The 18,444-nt window shown below is 31.1% G+C and overlaps 1 protein-coding gene across 1 annotated transcript in view; it reads left to right on the forward strand.

The window, feature by feature from the left end:
- The first annotated feature begins 2,493 nt into the window (after positions 1-2,493).
- Positions 2,494-18,444, forward strand: part of LOC129757959 (uncharacterized) — a 53,487-nt gene continuing 37,536 nt past the window's right edge. Inside the window, exon 1 of the mRNA XM_055755371.1 lies at positions 2,494-2,653. The gene's annotated coding sequence lies outside the window, so the exon portion shown is untranslated. The remainder of the gene's footprint in view (positions 2,654-18,444) is intronic.

Here is an 18,444-nt window from a genome sequence, read left to right on the forward strand (position 1 = left end):
AAATATTCAATGCGCATCATCCTTAAAATTCATTGATTAGATATGTTGCCTTGTCAGCCATATTATCAAACGGCTTTATGCGTATTTAACCCGCTAAGTGCATTTATGAACATTTTCTCCAACATCAGTTTTCAATAACAGAGAATGTGCTGCCTATCCCAAGATACCGTAAAACGGGGTAACATTGATCACCGGGGTAGTTTTGATCAACATGAAACTTTCCCATATAATCAATATCGAAGCTCAAAGTTAAAATATCCTAAAACTTTTTTCTACGTACAAAAACTTACATGTGAGTTTCAAATTGGGGAAAACTTGTTTTGTTTTTGAAAATTTCAAATGTAAGTCAAAATGTTATTTCAAAATCTTGAAATATCTATTTTTTCGAAGGCTTGCAAACAAACACACTTCTTGATGAAATCAAAGCGTTTAGAAGCAGCAGGTTGATTTATGTGACAGTTCAATTTTTTTCCTTAGTGAATTTATAGTGTTGATGTAGCTTTTTTTTGTATTTTGAGGTAAATTTATGATATTAAAAAAAAATATGGACGTTTTCCAAGAGTAAGCCAGTCTAGGACAAAAGGCCAGAAACTGTATCAAATGGTTAAGTTTGAAGGAAAAAATTAAAGGGGAATAGGCTAGAGATTTGAATGAAGGTAAAATTTCATTTTTTTTGTAGTTATAATTTTATAAGTAATGTTAAAAAACTTTTTCCCTTAGTTCATGCAGCATCATTGTCCATCTTTCGACTTTAATTGTTGTTCGGCCTTAACACACAAACTGCCTAAGTTTATCAATTACCTACTAGCATTTATGAATATTATGAAAGTGTTTTGTATTTTGTATGATCAAGAAAACTCGATAAATCCGTCAAAATAGAGACTGATCAATGTTACCCCAAAGCATCAAATTCTAAACAAGGACGAAATCGATTTTAAATTGAAATTTAAAGCAGTCTAATAAATTTCTGCAATCATGTGTTACGTTTATAGGAGTCCAGTACTGGTTTTAAAAATATGAAATGATCATCATTTTACGGTACTTTCTTTTGACTTCTTTGCATAGTTGGTGGCATCGGCCGATCACGGATAAAAAATCATTGGTGACGTGGAAATTGTTTTACTGAGCCACACCAACGATCGTGGAGTTCGAGATGTCTTTTTATCATTACAAATTGCTCAAAATTCAATATAAAATATATTATTTTGAGTTTTGAATTATTTTATGATTATGACCACAAAAAATGTAAAAAAGTGGTGTAAAATCCGTACTTTTCAATCAATGCACCGTCAAAATTGTTAATTTGGCACATTTTTTAGTTTTGAGATTGTCTGATTTAGATTAGTTCACTTGTTGGGCAAACTGATGGAAATGAAGGTTTTAAGTAATTAAAAGTCTAGGAAAAAAAATCTTTCATTGGTGTATTTTTACGAAATTGTGAAGGAATTTTAAACCAAATAGTGGTCTGTTCGCCCCGAGTCAATAAATTTAATTAAAAACGCGTTTTGAAATTGATTAAAGTGTTAAATCAAAAAGTTAATGATAGCGAAAATAGAGAAACAATGTATAAATCATGTTGCAGTGGATGCATTTTAGATCAAGATGATTTAAAGGTCATAAAAGCTTATTCCGTGGTGCTCAAAAATAATAATATTTTCGTCACTTGAGAACCTAGCTTATTATTTTTTATATTTCTATAAAGATGATAAGGATAGTCCTTTTTCAATGAAAAATAGGTAGTACGAAACAAATCCTTATGAAAATTGATTTAAGAAAATACGTACTTTTGTAGAAAAGTACCCCAGCGTGCTCGTTATGCCCTTATCTCCCCTACTATTATATTTAAGAAAAAAAAAATGAATTTTTGGTTCAATGGAGAACAATAGATTCAATATCAGTTCTGGAATTCCATAAAATTTTTCAATTCATCGGGTATCAATGATCAAAATGATAAATTTTAAAACTTCCTTTTGCCATATACCAAACTAAAACTCGAGGTGATTGACTTAAAAGATTCGAATTCTGTTACCGTTGCATCACATTATTGATTTCAATTTAAGAAGATTCAAAACACATTATAACAGCTATTCTAATACCTTTTTCAAATGTTGGTCCGCAGTTGTTCGTAGTGATTAGAGCCCATTTGCGAACGCTAAGAGAAGTGAAAAAAGCCGTTCTCGGAATAGCCAAACAACAACACTGTGATACGAAAAACGAGAGTCGACGCGGACATAAATTGGGCATTCTTGTTTAGGGGATGCTGTCCGAAAAATATGAAGTTATGGTTTTGTTTTGTGAGACCTGACCCGATCCAAGCTATGCTTTAGCAGGGCCTCAAGTAGTGCTTTACAAGGAAGGCTCGTGACCCCGAAATACTTTTCCTCTAAGCATGTTCAATGTATTTTTTTTTTGCACACGATGGTACTTGCGTATTGCGCATAAGCAAGCTCCTCGGAGGAGGTTTCCCTGAGCCGAGCCACAGTCTTTGCGCGCCCGTTGAACGCTGCGCAAGTTCTTTTGCCATTTGGACGCGGTTTCTGTCAGTACGCTTCAGCAGTTTTGACGCGCGGGGTTCCTCTTAGTGGACGAGTTATTTTTTTTCACTTGTGCTGAAGAGATATAATTTTCAGAGAAGCTTTACGTAATAATCTAGGTACGGTTACTGGAGTGTGTACTTGTTTTTGTTTTGTAGCGACTCTTGGGCCTGAATTATTTAAAATAAGCGTCGTTTCCATAACTGAGTGTGATTTTGTGTGCTGGTTTTTTGGTTTGAAATTGGACGGGTAGAGGGAAAACCAAAATTCATATCTACCACTGGCCATGGCTGGATACTAATGAGCATGTGGTTTATTGTGCGATTTCTATGAAAACCGGAAACGAGTGATGTTTTGATTGTTCTTGCATGGGTACTAATTATATGAAAACAATTATATTGCAAATGCGACGTGGAATATAAAGTGTAGTGCCGAAGGCGAATTCAAAAAATATGCAATGGAAAATATAGGAATTGAAGTGAAAACATTCACCCGAATAACGCTGGCAGCTGTTGCAGCGTACCTACAAACTACACCCGATTGCCAGTAGTGCTGAAAGATGATATTCAGCCCGGGTTGGGACCAGCCATAGTGTTTGAAGCATGCTGCACGGATGCAATTTCAAGTTTTGCAAAGTGATGAAAGCGAAAGAGAAGGAAAAAACAAATTCAAGTAAAAAAAGCGACCGGCCAACATGAAAAGGAAGGCTATTCAAAAGTTGTACTTTAGCTCGGTGCATGGTGCATATATCGAAGTGTAGATAGAGATGTGGCACAAAACAAACTCTCAACTGGATGAAGAGCTGAATGAAGGAACGCCTGGCCATGTGGCTTTCGCCTATTTGTAGCCCACAGACTGACTATAAGAAATCCGTGCGATGGGGCGCTTAAGTGAAATGCATTTCGCGTACAATTTGCCGTTACACTTGCAGCTAAGTCGTTATTTCCCCCCAACTAACTAGCGGTGAATTGTATTTGGCTAAAACCGCTGCCTGATGTTGATGTTGATGATTATCTTGACTGTGTACAAGTATACCAAGTATGCAGTTTGCCTGCAGCACAGATTTCGTATTCTTGTTTGCTCTCCACGAGCTGGAAGCAAAACGGAAATGGCCAAAACTTTGAATTTAAGTTTGGAATTCTTCCTGCTTGTAGATACACTCGGTGCTAATGGCGGAATTCTCAGTCCTGTTTCCCAGTTGCAGTTTGTTGTTCATGTGGCAGTTTTACAAATTGAAATTTTGTACTGTCATGTTCATTAGACTCCTAAAAAAAACAACTATTTGAATTATGTAATCCGGAAAAGTGAAAGACATTTTTTGTTGGAATTTGTTTCATTCGTTTACGGTATATGGTGTCCCACACCAATTTGCATCACGGAAAGATGCTGTTAAAAATAACTTAGTTGACCGATTCTTTTCAAATTTTTCAGACAATCAATCATTGGTGATCTTTTGATATTTTTACTTCATTTCAGTTCAATACCATATCCGTACAACCGTACATTTGGCTCAACTCAAATAAAAGATTTTGTACAACATCTGGAAGCAGTTTCTTCTATACAGAACAAGGCCGTGCCAACGGGGAGGAAATTTTTTCCAAGAACTGCATTTACCATAGTAACATGAAACAACTTGTTCCCAAAACATATTTAAAAATAAGTGTTATTGAGCATGTCATAAAATTAGCTTGCTTCGGTAAATTTCAATCCATTATCACTCTAGGCCAAAGATATTTCATTTAGACCAAGCCCACCAATGGTTGCTAAACCTCGAATCGAGTACATTTAGCAACATATCTATCAACCAATAATCGCACCAACAGTCGCTATCTTGATTCGAGAAATAGCATTCGAGCAGTAGGTTGTTAGTGGATGCGTTTATGTTAGGGTTGCCATCCGTCCCGCAAAAGCGGGACATGTCCCGCTTTTTTATTGAATGTCCCGCTGTCCCGCTTTTTCCTCAAAATGTCCCGCTTTTTTTCTTGGAAAACTTTTACAAAGTTGACTGACTAACACTGGAGAAAATCAAACTTTAGGGCTGTCCCAACGGTAGATGCAAAACACGGTTTTCGACCACGCTAAAACATTTCGGCTGGCACCGGTGGCGTATATTGTTGTTTTAGCACAGTTATCGATTTCAAAATTCCCAACAGTTATACGCCTTTGTTCCAAATTCATGCAAATTTGGAACAGGATTTCAAAATATACGACAGACCGATTTAGTTCACGGTGAGAAAATTTTAGCCAACAATGATTTCTTTCACACATGTTTGGGTAACATTGGGTGTGATAATAGTTTCTTTTTGAGATATTATTTGAATGTTTTTTTTCGCTTCAACCACCCTATACGTAACATAAATTGAGAATAGATGTTAATAAAAACCATATCAAGTATAAATAATAGATGTCACATTATTCTCGATTTGATATAATTGAATAAAAAGCTTTTCAATTGGGTCGACGAATTAGTGAATCCAGTCAGCGTTCTAAAATTTTAAAAAAATAAACGAAAAGAAAATTTTAATACTTTTTCGATGAGGTAAAATAAATGTTTATTGTTTGTTCTATAATTTTTGTTTTATTTGAGATATTGAGAGATTTTTAGTTTCGAATGGATTGCTCGGAGTTTTCGTCAATATTAGCATATTTTTCTGTATCCATACATAAATTTACAAATAGTGAAACAAGTTTTTGTCAAACAAAAATGTCGACAAATCAAGGGAAAATTTCCTTTGACTTTGGGATGAACATTTCTCGTTTCCTTTATCAATGTCAGCAATTACTTGAAAAAAAAATTGCTTTTTCATTTCATTTCAACAAAACTTTATTCCATTGATTCAAAGCAATTTGATTGAATTAATTGAAGAATTGTTTCAATTGACCTTTTTTCCTCGTTGTGTAGTCATTTTTGCTTTTAAATTAATGAAATCCTGGTAGAATAGTTGAAATCATTGTTCTGTCAAAAAGAATATTCGTAGAATTCATTTTAAGACAACTAACCGTGAAACTCAAAACTTATGCAATTTTTCCAATAAAATTGGTTTTCTCTTCTCAATGATTGAGTGTCTGCAATGAAAGTGTTTCCGTTTTAAATTTGCTCCTACACCGGTGGGGAGTGGGTGTTTTAGCCGATTCTAAAATTTCAAATTTTGCTTAAACTGGTATACTTAAAACCAATATTTACGCCTGAACCGTTGCAGGTGCTCTTAGGCTCAATTTGAATTCTGTGACGAACAGAAAATCTTCCAAATAAGGCTTTTTCTCAAAATAAGCAGTATTTTTCATAGTGTATAAGACAATATCGAATAACATTAAAGCTCTAAACATTACAGTAAGATTCTGATTAAGAAACCTTAGAGCACGTTCAACTAATGAATGACGAAAATATTGTTTGAGTTGCTTCCAAATAATTACATGTAGATTAAAGAGTGATAGAGATTAAATTTTTCACCGGAATCTTAGTTAAATTGCCTTATCTTAGCCCCTTTTTCGACTCAATTGTCCAACCAAAGTATATTAAGATGAAAGAGTTTTCAAGTTTTTAAATTAAAAAAAAATACCAAAGAAACTTATTTTTATAAGGTCGTGTAAGAAAAACTGAGCAAAATCAATCTGCGTAAAAAAAAAATCTTAGTGAATTTTATATAAACAACTTTGACTGATGGTAAACATATAAATTTGGCTACACAAAGCTTTTTTTTTAAATATTTTCTCAAATGTCCCGCTTTTTTCGGCTGTGTCCCGCTTTTTTTTCGTGAAATGTCCCGCTTTTTTCTAAAAGTATCTGGCAAGCCTAGTTTATGTAGCAACCCGGTAGCAACACAACGAGTCATCGCTATGAGAAAATAAACAAACAAAAATACAAACCTGGATGACTACAATGGGTGCGAAAATCAGTAAATTGATAAAAAGGCAACCAATTAAACCATCTAAAATACCGACCTAAATAGCAACGTCCGGTGGGCTTGGTCTTAATGACACATAACGTTAATAAGTTGAAACTAATTTTTAGTAGTAAATTATAATTATGGGTAAAGTTAATGATTTGGAATCATAATTAGGTTAGGAAATCACATTATAATTCAGATTGTAACAATATTATAAGATTGTATCTTAAGTTACATGATTAAAGAAATAAATAAGGCTGGAACAAATTTCAAATCCTTCTTTTGTCACTCGGAGTTGAAACATCGCGAGGGGGGTGGCTTCAAAAAAATGCGAAAAACAAATAAATTGGAATAAATTTCACGGAAACTTGTATACAACCAAATTGCACACTATATCATTGCTCAAAATCTATAAGTCAAGTTTTTTTTTGCTATCGAAAAATTCAATAAAATCAAGAATACAAAAGGTGAAATAACTTCCATCTTCCAAAATAAGTTTTTTGGTCTTAAAATCATTCGGATATTTAATTTTTTTTCCGAAATTTACATGAAATATTTCAAACTTTATTTATTCTCCCCTCCGGGTTTTTTTAAATTTCGAAGGGGGGGGGGGTTAGGGGAGGGGGGGTTACAAATGAAGGAATTGATATTTGTTCCAGCCCAAAATAACTAAAAATAACATTTAACGAATTCAAAATTTGAAACCAACCATTTTACCTTCATAATTCATTCATTAAATATTAATTGATCACATATCTATTACTTAATTACCTTCTATTCACTTTGACTCTATAAAAAATCGTTCAAATTCTTACACATTTTCTGCTGATAGAAATATTCTTAAACAATCCAATTTCAGGCTCAATTTTATTTTGTATCTTTTTGTCAAAATGTTCAACTCCACATTCAAAGTAATTTCGAAAAATTACACAAGGCCATAAAATTCACTTTAAATTGGAAGCAAAGAATTGAAGAGCCAATTTTGATTCATGTGTGTGTGTGTGAATCAAAATATGAAACTGGTTTGTTTGCTATCAGCTTTTGTTTATAAAATTATTTTTTTAAATAGATGGAAAATCACTCTATTGTGCATTTTTGCACAGTTTTTTTTACAAAACTGTAAAACTTACAAAGCTTTGAAAAATCGGATTTCAATCTATGATTAACTTTCGCGAAATTTTTTTCAAAAAATATGAAAATTTATTTTTCCCCATTTTGAAGTTTTAAACCAAATTTAATTTAGAAGTTTTTAAATTTAAATTTAAATCGTTTCCCAATCGTCTACAAATTTATCAAATGAAATAAAACTTTTATTGAGAAACTATTTGTAGTGGTATCTTTTCGAATTTGAAAATAATTGCAGAATTTACCATTTTAAGATCACTTTACTTCTGGAAATTGCATATTTATGTTTAAACAATTAGATGATAATATACGAATTCAGAATCGGTTTTGACTTTTATGTAGGATTGTTGGTACATCATTTCACTCAAATCTAATTAATGTTTAAACTTTTAAACGCCATATCACCAATACTGGAGGTGATAGACAAAAGATCTAAGTTCAGAACGCCAAAATTCCAAATCGATCTTCAAAACAAAGGCACCAATACTGTTTAGTTTTATACTTCAAAATGATTAAAACATTTTTTTATTCTCATATTTTCTATTAATTTTCAAATAAATTTACCGAATTTTGAAGTTCTACTATTAATTTTTTTTTAAATACAAGTTCATTAAAAAAAATACTAATAGTAGAACTACAAAATTCGGTAAATTTATTTTTATATACCGAATTTTGTGTTCTACATCTTCGAAATAATAATAAAAAATTGATTGTAAAATATTTCATTTGATGGTGACAAAATATTCAAGACCTGAAAACTTCAAAACCAGCATTTTTCTTATGTTGATTATTTCTTATCTTCTTTTAAGAATCGATCATGATTTTTGAATAATCTATGAAAAGTTCGAAAAATGACTCGCAGTAGAAAATTTGAAGCTAAATTTTAATGAGCAATGTAAATTAAATTAGTATTGACCTTGTGTTCACAAAATTATCAAATTAAATTCAAAAAATTTTCAAATTCAAAACATTACCGCGGTTTTTTCAAATCAAGTATTCAACTGAAAATGAAGTGAAGGAATGAAAATTGAGATATTTACCTAATAACAAAAAATTACTATCCCTGATTTAAAAAAATTTAAATCATGGTTTATTTGTGACCTGATCTGAAATTTATTTTAAGAATTCGTATTTCAATGCTTTTCAAATCAGGTGTTGTATTTTATGTATGTAGATATTCTTTTTCTGTGTATTGATTCTTATGTCCGGAGCTTTTTATTTTAATTTTGTTATATGATTTTAATCGCCGTAATTTGTATGATTATAATTTTAATGGCATGTGCGGCGGAATGAAAACTAGAAGGAATTTATTTTAATAAGAATTTAAATGATGGCAACGTCGATAGAGCTGTTCTCGCATAAGGAAAGCTCAGTAGGCCCATGGGTTGCTACGTTTTTGCTCGTTTGAAGTGTGCGTAAAAACACGCTCTCAAACCATTGGGCTCGCTATACATGGGAATTCTCTTTCTGGGTTTCTCATGTATAGTTAGCTAATGCAGAGCAAAGGCGGGAGCAATTCATGGGAGCTTTTCATCAACATGCCCTCTAGCCTAAAATTTCAACACCTATCAAGCTTTCTCCTATTGGCGCACTAATGCCTGTCTATCCACCTTTCTTTCAAATTCTATAAAATAAATTCTCTCTAGTTTTCATTCCGCCGCACATGCCATTAAAATTATAATCATATTTTAATTTTATAACAAATTTTTATTCGTTTTCGTTTTCAAGACTGCTTGGAATTTATTTTTAAGCAAATTTCTAATTCAGAATGAAGAACATAATTGGAATATGTTTTTACTTACCAAAAAAAGCATTGATTTAAAACTTTGATTCGGATGAAATTTTAATTTTAACAGTTAAATTTTATTTTCGCGTTTGTATGATGGTCATAAGTAGGAAAATGGTTTGAGATATCAATTTTCTTATTTATTATGCATTTTTGGCATTGTTATTACTCCTGATACAGAAACCCACTTTTTAGTCATTTCTTTTTCAAAATTGACATTTTTTTACAAAAAAAGTCTTAAGTTATTTTAGTTTTCGTTTTTTGTATCTAACAGAATCTTTTGAAAAAATACCCTTAAATCTCTATTATTGTAAGCTGGATTTGTATAAGTTCTAGACCAAATAAAAAAACTTTCTTACATCGATGGTTGAAATCTTTGAATTTGCTATAAAATCTGGTCGATTATGCTTATTTGAACACAAATTAAGTTTTTAGAAGAAAACCTTCAATTAAAAAAACTCATTCTATGCTCAAATTCGATAAGCAAAATCTATCAAACAAGTTCAAAGATTTTAACCATTAAAGAAAATAAATGAAACTTTCAAAATACAAATTAATTTTTTGAAACAATTCGGTTCAAATTCGTGCAAACTCGATCCAAATTCAATGTTTAAGTTTGAAATTTGGCTCTTGATAAAACTGCGATATTTATTTAAAAAAATTGGATTCCGTACAATTTTTTTACGGGAAGATTACATGTTTCTTTATACGCAAATATTTTTCATAGATATAAATTCCATAATAAAATCTTGTGGATGTTTTTTTCTTAAATATTTTTTTTAATTGAAAAACCAATCCTTATTCGACATTTGCGATCTTATGATGAATTTTAAACTTAATTTTACAATTTTGGATCGTCATTTTAGAAGTTTTGTTATGTTTTATTTGCGCATAAAAAGTAAGTTTATGAACTTCGATACTGAATAAGAAACAAAAACTCAGGATGATTTCTAATAGGTATATTTTTATATCGGCAAGTAGTCGGCAAGTAATTAATTTAGTGCATATGAGTTTTTAACTTCTTTTAATTACCATGGATAAATTTAGAAAGAAAAACAATCCCAAACTTGTACAACGATTTCAAAATACCTTTTCAATTTTTTTTTCTAATGATGATGCGAACCGAAAATCATGATTTCCAAACTAGATACCGAATGTGGAATATGAAATCAAATATTGATTTTGATAACAGTGAATTAGAATCTCGTGATTGAGATCAATCTATTTTAATTTTAAATAATATTCAGAAATGTATTCCTATCGAGAGATAATTTTTGAAAATTTCAAGCAGAATTCTGAACCTGGGATTAGTGTTCGAGGTTTTGGTATCAGTTCCGAATGAAGATTGTTACTATTGAATAACCTTACTCAATCTTGAAAATTTGATTAAGCACTAAAAGTTTTGAGTGTGAAAAAGAACATCTCGCATGCTTTACCTGGTTCGAAATTCAAATTTAGCTAAAAATATTAAAAATACCAAAAATCTAATATATAAAGATGAGTTGGACTATATATGTTTGTTTGTTTGTATGCACCTTATACAAATCCACACCGCTGAACCGATCAGCCTGAAATTTGGTACAGTGATGTTTTTGGATCATGGTAAGGTTTTAGTAATAGTTTCGAGCCCCTCCCACCTAAGAAAAGGGACCCTCCCATACAACTTTTGGTTTTTTTCACACGAACCAAAAGTCATGACATCCATTTTGTCGACCGATTTTCGTTCCCTTTGGCGGGGTTATTTTCACCATCTCCATGGGCCGGGCATTAGAAACGACCGTCTAGGAGTTCACGTGTACTGGAAAGCAAATCAAAGCTTGCTCAGCATTAAATATTTTAAAGAAAAAATTTTTGCGGGTGTTTTTGTACATGCTACTGCTGAAAGCATGTGGTATTGGTACAAGATTTTTGGATGAAATAATGAGCTTACATTTTGGATTGATACAACTAGCCTGTTTATTACTTACCTATTGACTAGGACTTGAAGTGGTTTTCAAAGTGCTGGGGGACTTCGAGAGTCTACAAGAATATACAATGAACTGAACTGTGAATTGACTTCTTCAGCTGAATAACTATTTGGATTGAGTGCTGTAAAACTATTGTACAGATTTTCATAAATTCCAGCTTATAAGAACAAACTATTTTCACATTTTTGGAACCCCTCATAAAAAATAATAAGATTCAGAGTTAAAAAGTTGAAGGCTTCGATTTCAACGCTTTGATAGCCGTCGTGGAATTTAAACGGGGGATCGGAAAATTGATCAGATACCTAATTGAATCTGAGATTTTTAGTTTTTTATATTTCAAATTCATTGGCCAATTTATAATTTTTGAGTTGTTTTTCGTTATCAATGTGTTCAATTCCACCATCAAATTTTGAGAAGACTTATTGTAGAACCGTTTGGTACTGCGAATTCAAACAAATGATATCTAAAAATTTTAACATTGATCACCCTTCACAATCATCGATGGGATGATTGTGTCCAAGAATAGAAATATTAAAATAAAACTCAAATAAAACCTGTTCTATAACATTATAATAGTAACTTCGGTTCAGAGATTATTTGTTTACGGAAACTTCAAAAAACTATTAGGCTGGAACAAATTTGAAATCCATCTTCTGTCACTTGGAGTTGGAACATCACGAGGGTGGTTCCAAAGTTTCAATAAATTGGAACATATATAACAAAATATGGCATGCAATAAACTTGCATTCAACTTACATCGCATAGCATCGAAAAATCGAGTTATTTAAGATCTAAAATTTGGAAAAATCTAGATTACAAAAGGTGATACAATTCTCATTCTCTATCGTTAGACTGTCGCTTTTCCAATTATTTGAATTTTCGTAAAATCATCAAATTATTCAAAAGAAAACACCATAAACTTTATTAATTTCCCCCTTCTGGATTTTCCGGAAAATCGAAATGGGGGATGACAAAAGAAGAAATTGAAATTTGTTCCGGCCTTAGTGGAACTTTCAACATTTAAGAACAAGTATTCATAAAATAGTGTGAAATTAAAAAGCAAACGTACAATTGAAAACATCAAAAGTTTGTCTTCAACATGGTTCAACAGGATTCGGAAGTCTTTTAAGAAATTTAAAAGTTAATAAAACTTTAATATACCATTGTAAAGGAAACCATCTTGAAAAGTGAGATGATGTCCAAAAGAGATTTTTATTAAATTGGGAATGGGATGAATAAAAAAAACAATTTTATCATTTGAAGATAAAAAATATAAGACGAAATCATTTCAAGCTTCATAAAAATGGTGGGTGAAAAATGTTTTTCGTGATACGATGAATGAGCATTTAAGGGAAATTATATTGAATGTCTATTAATTGAAGTCTCATAACTCTAAGATTTCGATAATAAAAGTTCTAAATTTTGGAAAAGTCAAGCAAATCAATTTGATTTATATTATTTAATGTGAACCCGAGCAAGGCCGGGTAAATCAGCTAGTGCACAATAAATCCGGTGAGTCATTAAAAAAGTTCAAAATTATTTAATTACTTTTTTTTTGTAAATATTGAAAAAGTAAAGTAGGTTATAATCGTTTAAATTTTGAAACTTTTCATCTATTAACTAAAAAATCATGATCGATAAAAGAAACATGATATTAAATAACATAAATAAGTGAAACGTTTATAAACTTTCAAATGCATATCATTTAGTTTAAAATTTCAAGCTCTGAATATTTTTTCGCTGCCAATTAAAATAGTGGATTCTGACAAGGACAAAAGGTAATAACATTGTTTTTCTGATCAAAATTTAAAGATGATTTAGTTTTTAAGACAAACTTATTATAAAATATTTAAAAAAATTAAAATAGTTTATTAAGATAAAATTTATTCATAGAATTCAAATTAACTAAAGAAATCAGCATTTTGGTGCTTATGCTAATTTGGTAGATTTCAAGTTCCCTTAAAATATTCTTAACTCGAATTTATACACAGATTTTGTTTATCGCCTCCGGTTTTGGTGATATAGAGCTAATAAGTTTAAAAATGAATTAGTGTTGAGTGAAATCAATCATTGATGAACTAACAAACCTACATAAAAGAAAAACAAACTGATTCTGAACTTAATTTGATTAAAGAGCAAAGATATTTTGATCATGACGATGATGAATAATCTGAGAAAAAAATTCTACAGTTTTAAAAAATTGGAAAAATATCATAACATTTATTGCTGACTTTACTATAGAAAGTTTTAAAAAAGGGTTTTATTTAATTAGCCTGCAAAATAATTTAATTTTGGCTTATGAAAATGTCTAAAATTAAAATTCTGTTCGAACTTATTTACAAATTCGTTGAATTTCCCTTGCTTAACAGAATGGGAAAAAGTAAAGAAATAGGAAACTAGTGAAACTTTTTTCGTAGTAATAAAAGTTAATTGGGGTCTTTGAAAAAGTTATTTTAATAGATAAGAGAGGATAATTTAATGAAAATCTTTATTTAATTTTTTTTGTTATGTTTGAAACATAGTTTTGTCGAAAATGTTCCAAATTTTCTAAAAAGATTTTTACATGGTTTTGTAAGTTATTTCAAACAAGAAAGGCTGATAGAAGAATAATTAATTGAATTTTTGGATTCAATGAATTTAATGAAAATTATTTTTAAAGTTCCTTGCACATCCGCAAAATGTGAATTTTATGGCCTTGTGATATTTATAAAAATTCGTTTGAATGTGAAGTTGAGCATTGAAAAAAAAAGTTGAAGCTAAATTTTTTTTCTTGAAAAATATTTATATTTAGCATGTAAATTGTAATAACATTTTTTAATAATCAAAGTGAATAATTATAAAATTTAGGTTTTAGATTTTCTGGCTAGTTCTATTGACAATCGTAAGTATTAAATGCATGTCACATGGCTTCCAATTTGTTGATGCAAAAAAAAAATCGATGAATGAATTGGGGCTTGTGATATAGCTCAGTTGGCAAGTCTGTTGTCTCCTGAGCCGATGTCCGCGAGTTCGAGCCCAAGAGTAAACATCGAACACAGTTGTACCGGATAAGTTTTTCAATAACGATCCGCCAACTGCAACGTTGATAAAGTCGCGAATGCCATAAAGATGGTAAAACGACTATAATCGAAACAAAAAAAAAAAAAGATGAATGAATTTTGAAGTTGAAATGGTTAGGCTCAAATTTTAAATTTGGTCGGTTACACTTCTTCAGCTTCCCATTTGGTCTTTTGCAGGGGTGAGCCTTTTGAATCGAAGGGTCAATTTAACTTTTAAATCTTGCCAGCGGGTTGCACTTAAAATGACATAACTTTTAATAATTAGCGGAGCTTCACGTCATTTTTTATTACTACAAATTTAAGTGAAAACAAAGGAAGAAGGAAAGATGAAACAAATTCACGTGTTTGAAAACATAAATTCAACACAACTTTTTAAATACCCGATATTGAAAAGGTACATCTATGTCATTTTTAATTTTCTCAATTTTTTATAGTACTTCTTGGTGAAAGTTTGTTCTAACAACTTCTTTGTAAAAACCAATGGTTCTATTCGTAATCACTTCCATTTGAAAATCTTCTAAAGCTTATCGTAGTGATAATTAAGAGTGTGAAAAATATATATTTAAGAAAATCACCGTTTTCTTAGCGTTTGACGCTGAATCGCTAACTGATTTTTGGTTTTTTTTTCACACTTAAAATTTGTCCTCAATTATTTTTCCTAAATACAAACGGCTAAAACAGTGTTTTTTAAATTGAAGTTCTATATTGGGATGGAACCAAGGTTGTCGAAATCACCGAAAAACGTTCAATTTCACATATTTTTTTTTCTTCAAATCTTCATTCTTGATTCCAAAATGTTTGTTCCTAGTTTTTTATAATGTTCAATCTTTTTATATATCATTGGTTTGGGATGTCTAAAGCTTTATTATGATTTTGGTAACGTGTAATACGAATTTTCGTATTAACTCAATTTATCGATATGGTTATAAATTTTCAATCAAATTTCTGAAAAAAGCAGCTCACATAATCGTCAAAGACCTTTTGGGTCGAATCACAGAGTTTCAGATATCTATTGTTTTTAGCAAGTACTAATAATTTTTGCCGGCAACTTTGATGCCGGCTGATTAATGTAGATAAAAAATCTAAATTCGTTCACCCAAGCTTTATTATAAAACATTTGTAATTTTCGTAGATATTTAGAAATAATTTTTTTTTCACAAGGTTTTGGTTCAATAATTTTTCGCCAGTATTTGAATGCTAACAGAACAAGCCTTTTTGAAATTGGATAGAATAATTTAAAAGAAAAAATCAGCCGAGTACACTTTTTATCATACAACTTTATTTTTAATTGAAACGAAAAAAAATGACTTCACTAACGAACTTCGAAATTCCTTTGATCAGCGTACCTTTACCCATTAATCAATGTTTTTTTTAAATGGGTGTAGCAAAAACTGATGCAGTTGAATTATATAATTTTAATTCGAATAACACAACTCAACAGGTTTGAAGCCGTTATTTGTAGCCCTATTGAAGCTTTTACTCATCAGTTGAAAAATAGTTTTTGAAACTTTAATTTGGTTCCAAATGATATTGCAAATTTCTAGCAAGCATACTATTATAGATGCAGGATGTTTTCAAATTTCTTGTTTCTATAGTTATGAAAAATCACCAATAAAAATCCCTTTCCTCTAACATATATTTTCCCCCTTATTCTGCGCCGCGCGTGAGGTGACGATAGTCGAGTCACCCTAGTCACCCGATTCCAGTAGTCGCTTTAGGTGAGAAACGTCTTTTAGAATGAACTTTTTGAGTTCTTATCCTAATCTAGTAGTCAGCTGGGCATGAACCTCTGTCACATCGGCTTCGGGAATAAGGTGACAAGACTCATGTGACTCCGACTCGACTCGACTATCGTCACCTCACGCGCGGCGCAGAATAAGGGGGTTTGTTAATGTATGATTCGAAAATATGTATACCGTCAACTGGGGCAACATGTAACATTTTTCAAATTCAATGGCTTCTAAAAACACAGTCCACAGATAATCATACCACTTGACAAGTGGCACTTGTACATTATGATCATAAAGTGTGTTTTTAAGGGATTAAACTTATGAAAATGTTCAACAATTACGTAAACTGCATTAAATGAATGATTATAGGATAATTTACGCGTATAAAACAAGATTTATCTAATCAACCGGCCTTCAAATCATCATCCATTGAAGTGGCGTACAAAACATGTTGTCAACAGTTTTTTGCTGAAGTATAAAAATTAGAATGTAATTGGAGTCGACCGCAATTGAAAACAATCATAAAAGTTTTTTTTTTGTCTTGACGGGTTTAATTCAACAGCTATCTTTCCCAATGAAACCTCACCTCAATAAAGGCAAGGGCGCTGAAAAACATTCACAGGTTGAAAGAATGTAATATTTTCCCACCATTACTTAGCATTTAGAGCCATAAAACAAGATAAAATTGCTTATTGCTCGGTCAGAAACTATAAACACCTTTTTTTTTGTCAGTGATGCAAATATACCTGTGAACGGGGATGCATTTTAACTTAAAGAAGAACGGTGATGCTTGCTATTGAATTTAGCAAGTTCGGAATAAAGTTTGTTTGTGTTTTTTAAAAGTAAACTTCCGAAAAATATATTCATATTCTAAATTTGACTTTTCATTGGGGTGGTCTATAAGAATGAGTCGATCTTGGGTCATTTTTGAATTTCTCAAACCTTTGAGTCTCAAAAGGTTTGTTTTATTTAAAAACTCATCCATGATTTTTTGCAGAATTTTTATGTAACGTTTACATGGGTAAATTTGAACTTTCATGTTTGTATGGGAAAATAGAATATTTTGTAGCTACTGAAAATCAATATCATTTTTGTTTCTTCTGTGGAACCGAGGTTGTTGATGGTTTTGTGCCAATTTGTAAATTCTCCAAAGAAAATCTTATGCTGAGCAGCTTTGTCGAAAACCGTAACTTCGTATCTTTTTAGGCAAAAAAGTTGTAAGCCGTTTAATATTTTATATTATTAGATTACATTATTATCTTCGACAAAGTTGTTAAGCTGAAAATTTCCTTTGGATAATTAATAAATTGACACAAAAACCATCAACAACCTCGGTTTCACAGAAGAAACAAAAATGATATTGATTTTTTAGTACAAAATATTCAATTTTTCCAAACATAAAAGTTCAAATTTATCCATGTAAATGTTACTTGAAAAATTTGCAAAAAACCATGGTTTGGAAACCAGGGTTTGAAAGTTTTAAAAATGATCCAAAATCGACTCCGTAGTCCATTGAGTTTTCCTAAAAGTAGTCTTGAAAATAATTAAATCTTTATCGTTTCATCATCAACTGAACGATTCTAAAAAAAAAATAATTTCCCCGGGCCCTCGGCTTAGGCAAATAAAAATTAACATTACTTCAATCATACTGCTTCAAGTTCTACAAATCATTACCATTTCAAAATACTAGCAAAATGGCAAGGTATATTGCCTTAACTTTAAACTTTTACATTATTTATGAGGAATTTCACCAATATGCAACTTCGATAGATTCATATTTACCAAAATTACCTAAAAAACTTTAAAATATATTTGAAATTTGAAATTTTGAGTTCTCTTGAAATTTAAAAAAAAAACAGGGCAATCTGGAATGCTCACTTTATGAGCAAATATGTGAGTTTGAATAATGCTGAATTTATGTATAGGTACACCATTTTCCGAAAATCAATTTAGAAATAGAAATCAATAATTTAAAAAATTACTTTGGTTGCTTAAATTGGACCAATCGGCAATACAAAGTTTCTCTATAAATTTCAGGGCCTGCATTTTTGAACACTCTTGTCAAGGTGGCTTTTTCAACATCTCCATTACCCTAGGAGAACTCGTTTGAGTCAAATTATTATTCAGCCTGGTTTTAATATATCTTGATGGCTCAATTTTACTCAGTAGAGAAGGTAAGGATATTTATTCTGCGAATTTTTTTGTTTTTTGATGAACATTTCCCGAAATTATGTTTTTAGGTTAGGTTTAAGGGAGAAGCAGGCTATACGCACCTATTAAGCAGAATACTGATTTTTTCATATACTTCATCAGATTTGTGTATAAAAACTATATAGTTAGACATGAACAGACTTTT

This window comes from Uranotaenia lowii, chromosome 3 (assembly GCF_029784155.1).
Source record: "Uranotaenia lowii strain MFRU-FL chromosome 3, ASM2978415v1, whole genome shotgun sequence".
NCBI lineage: Eukaryota > Metazoa > Arthropoda > Insecta > Diptera > Culicidae > Uranotaenia > Uranotaenia lowii.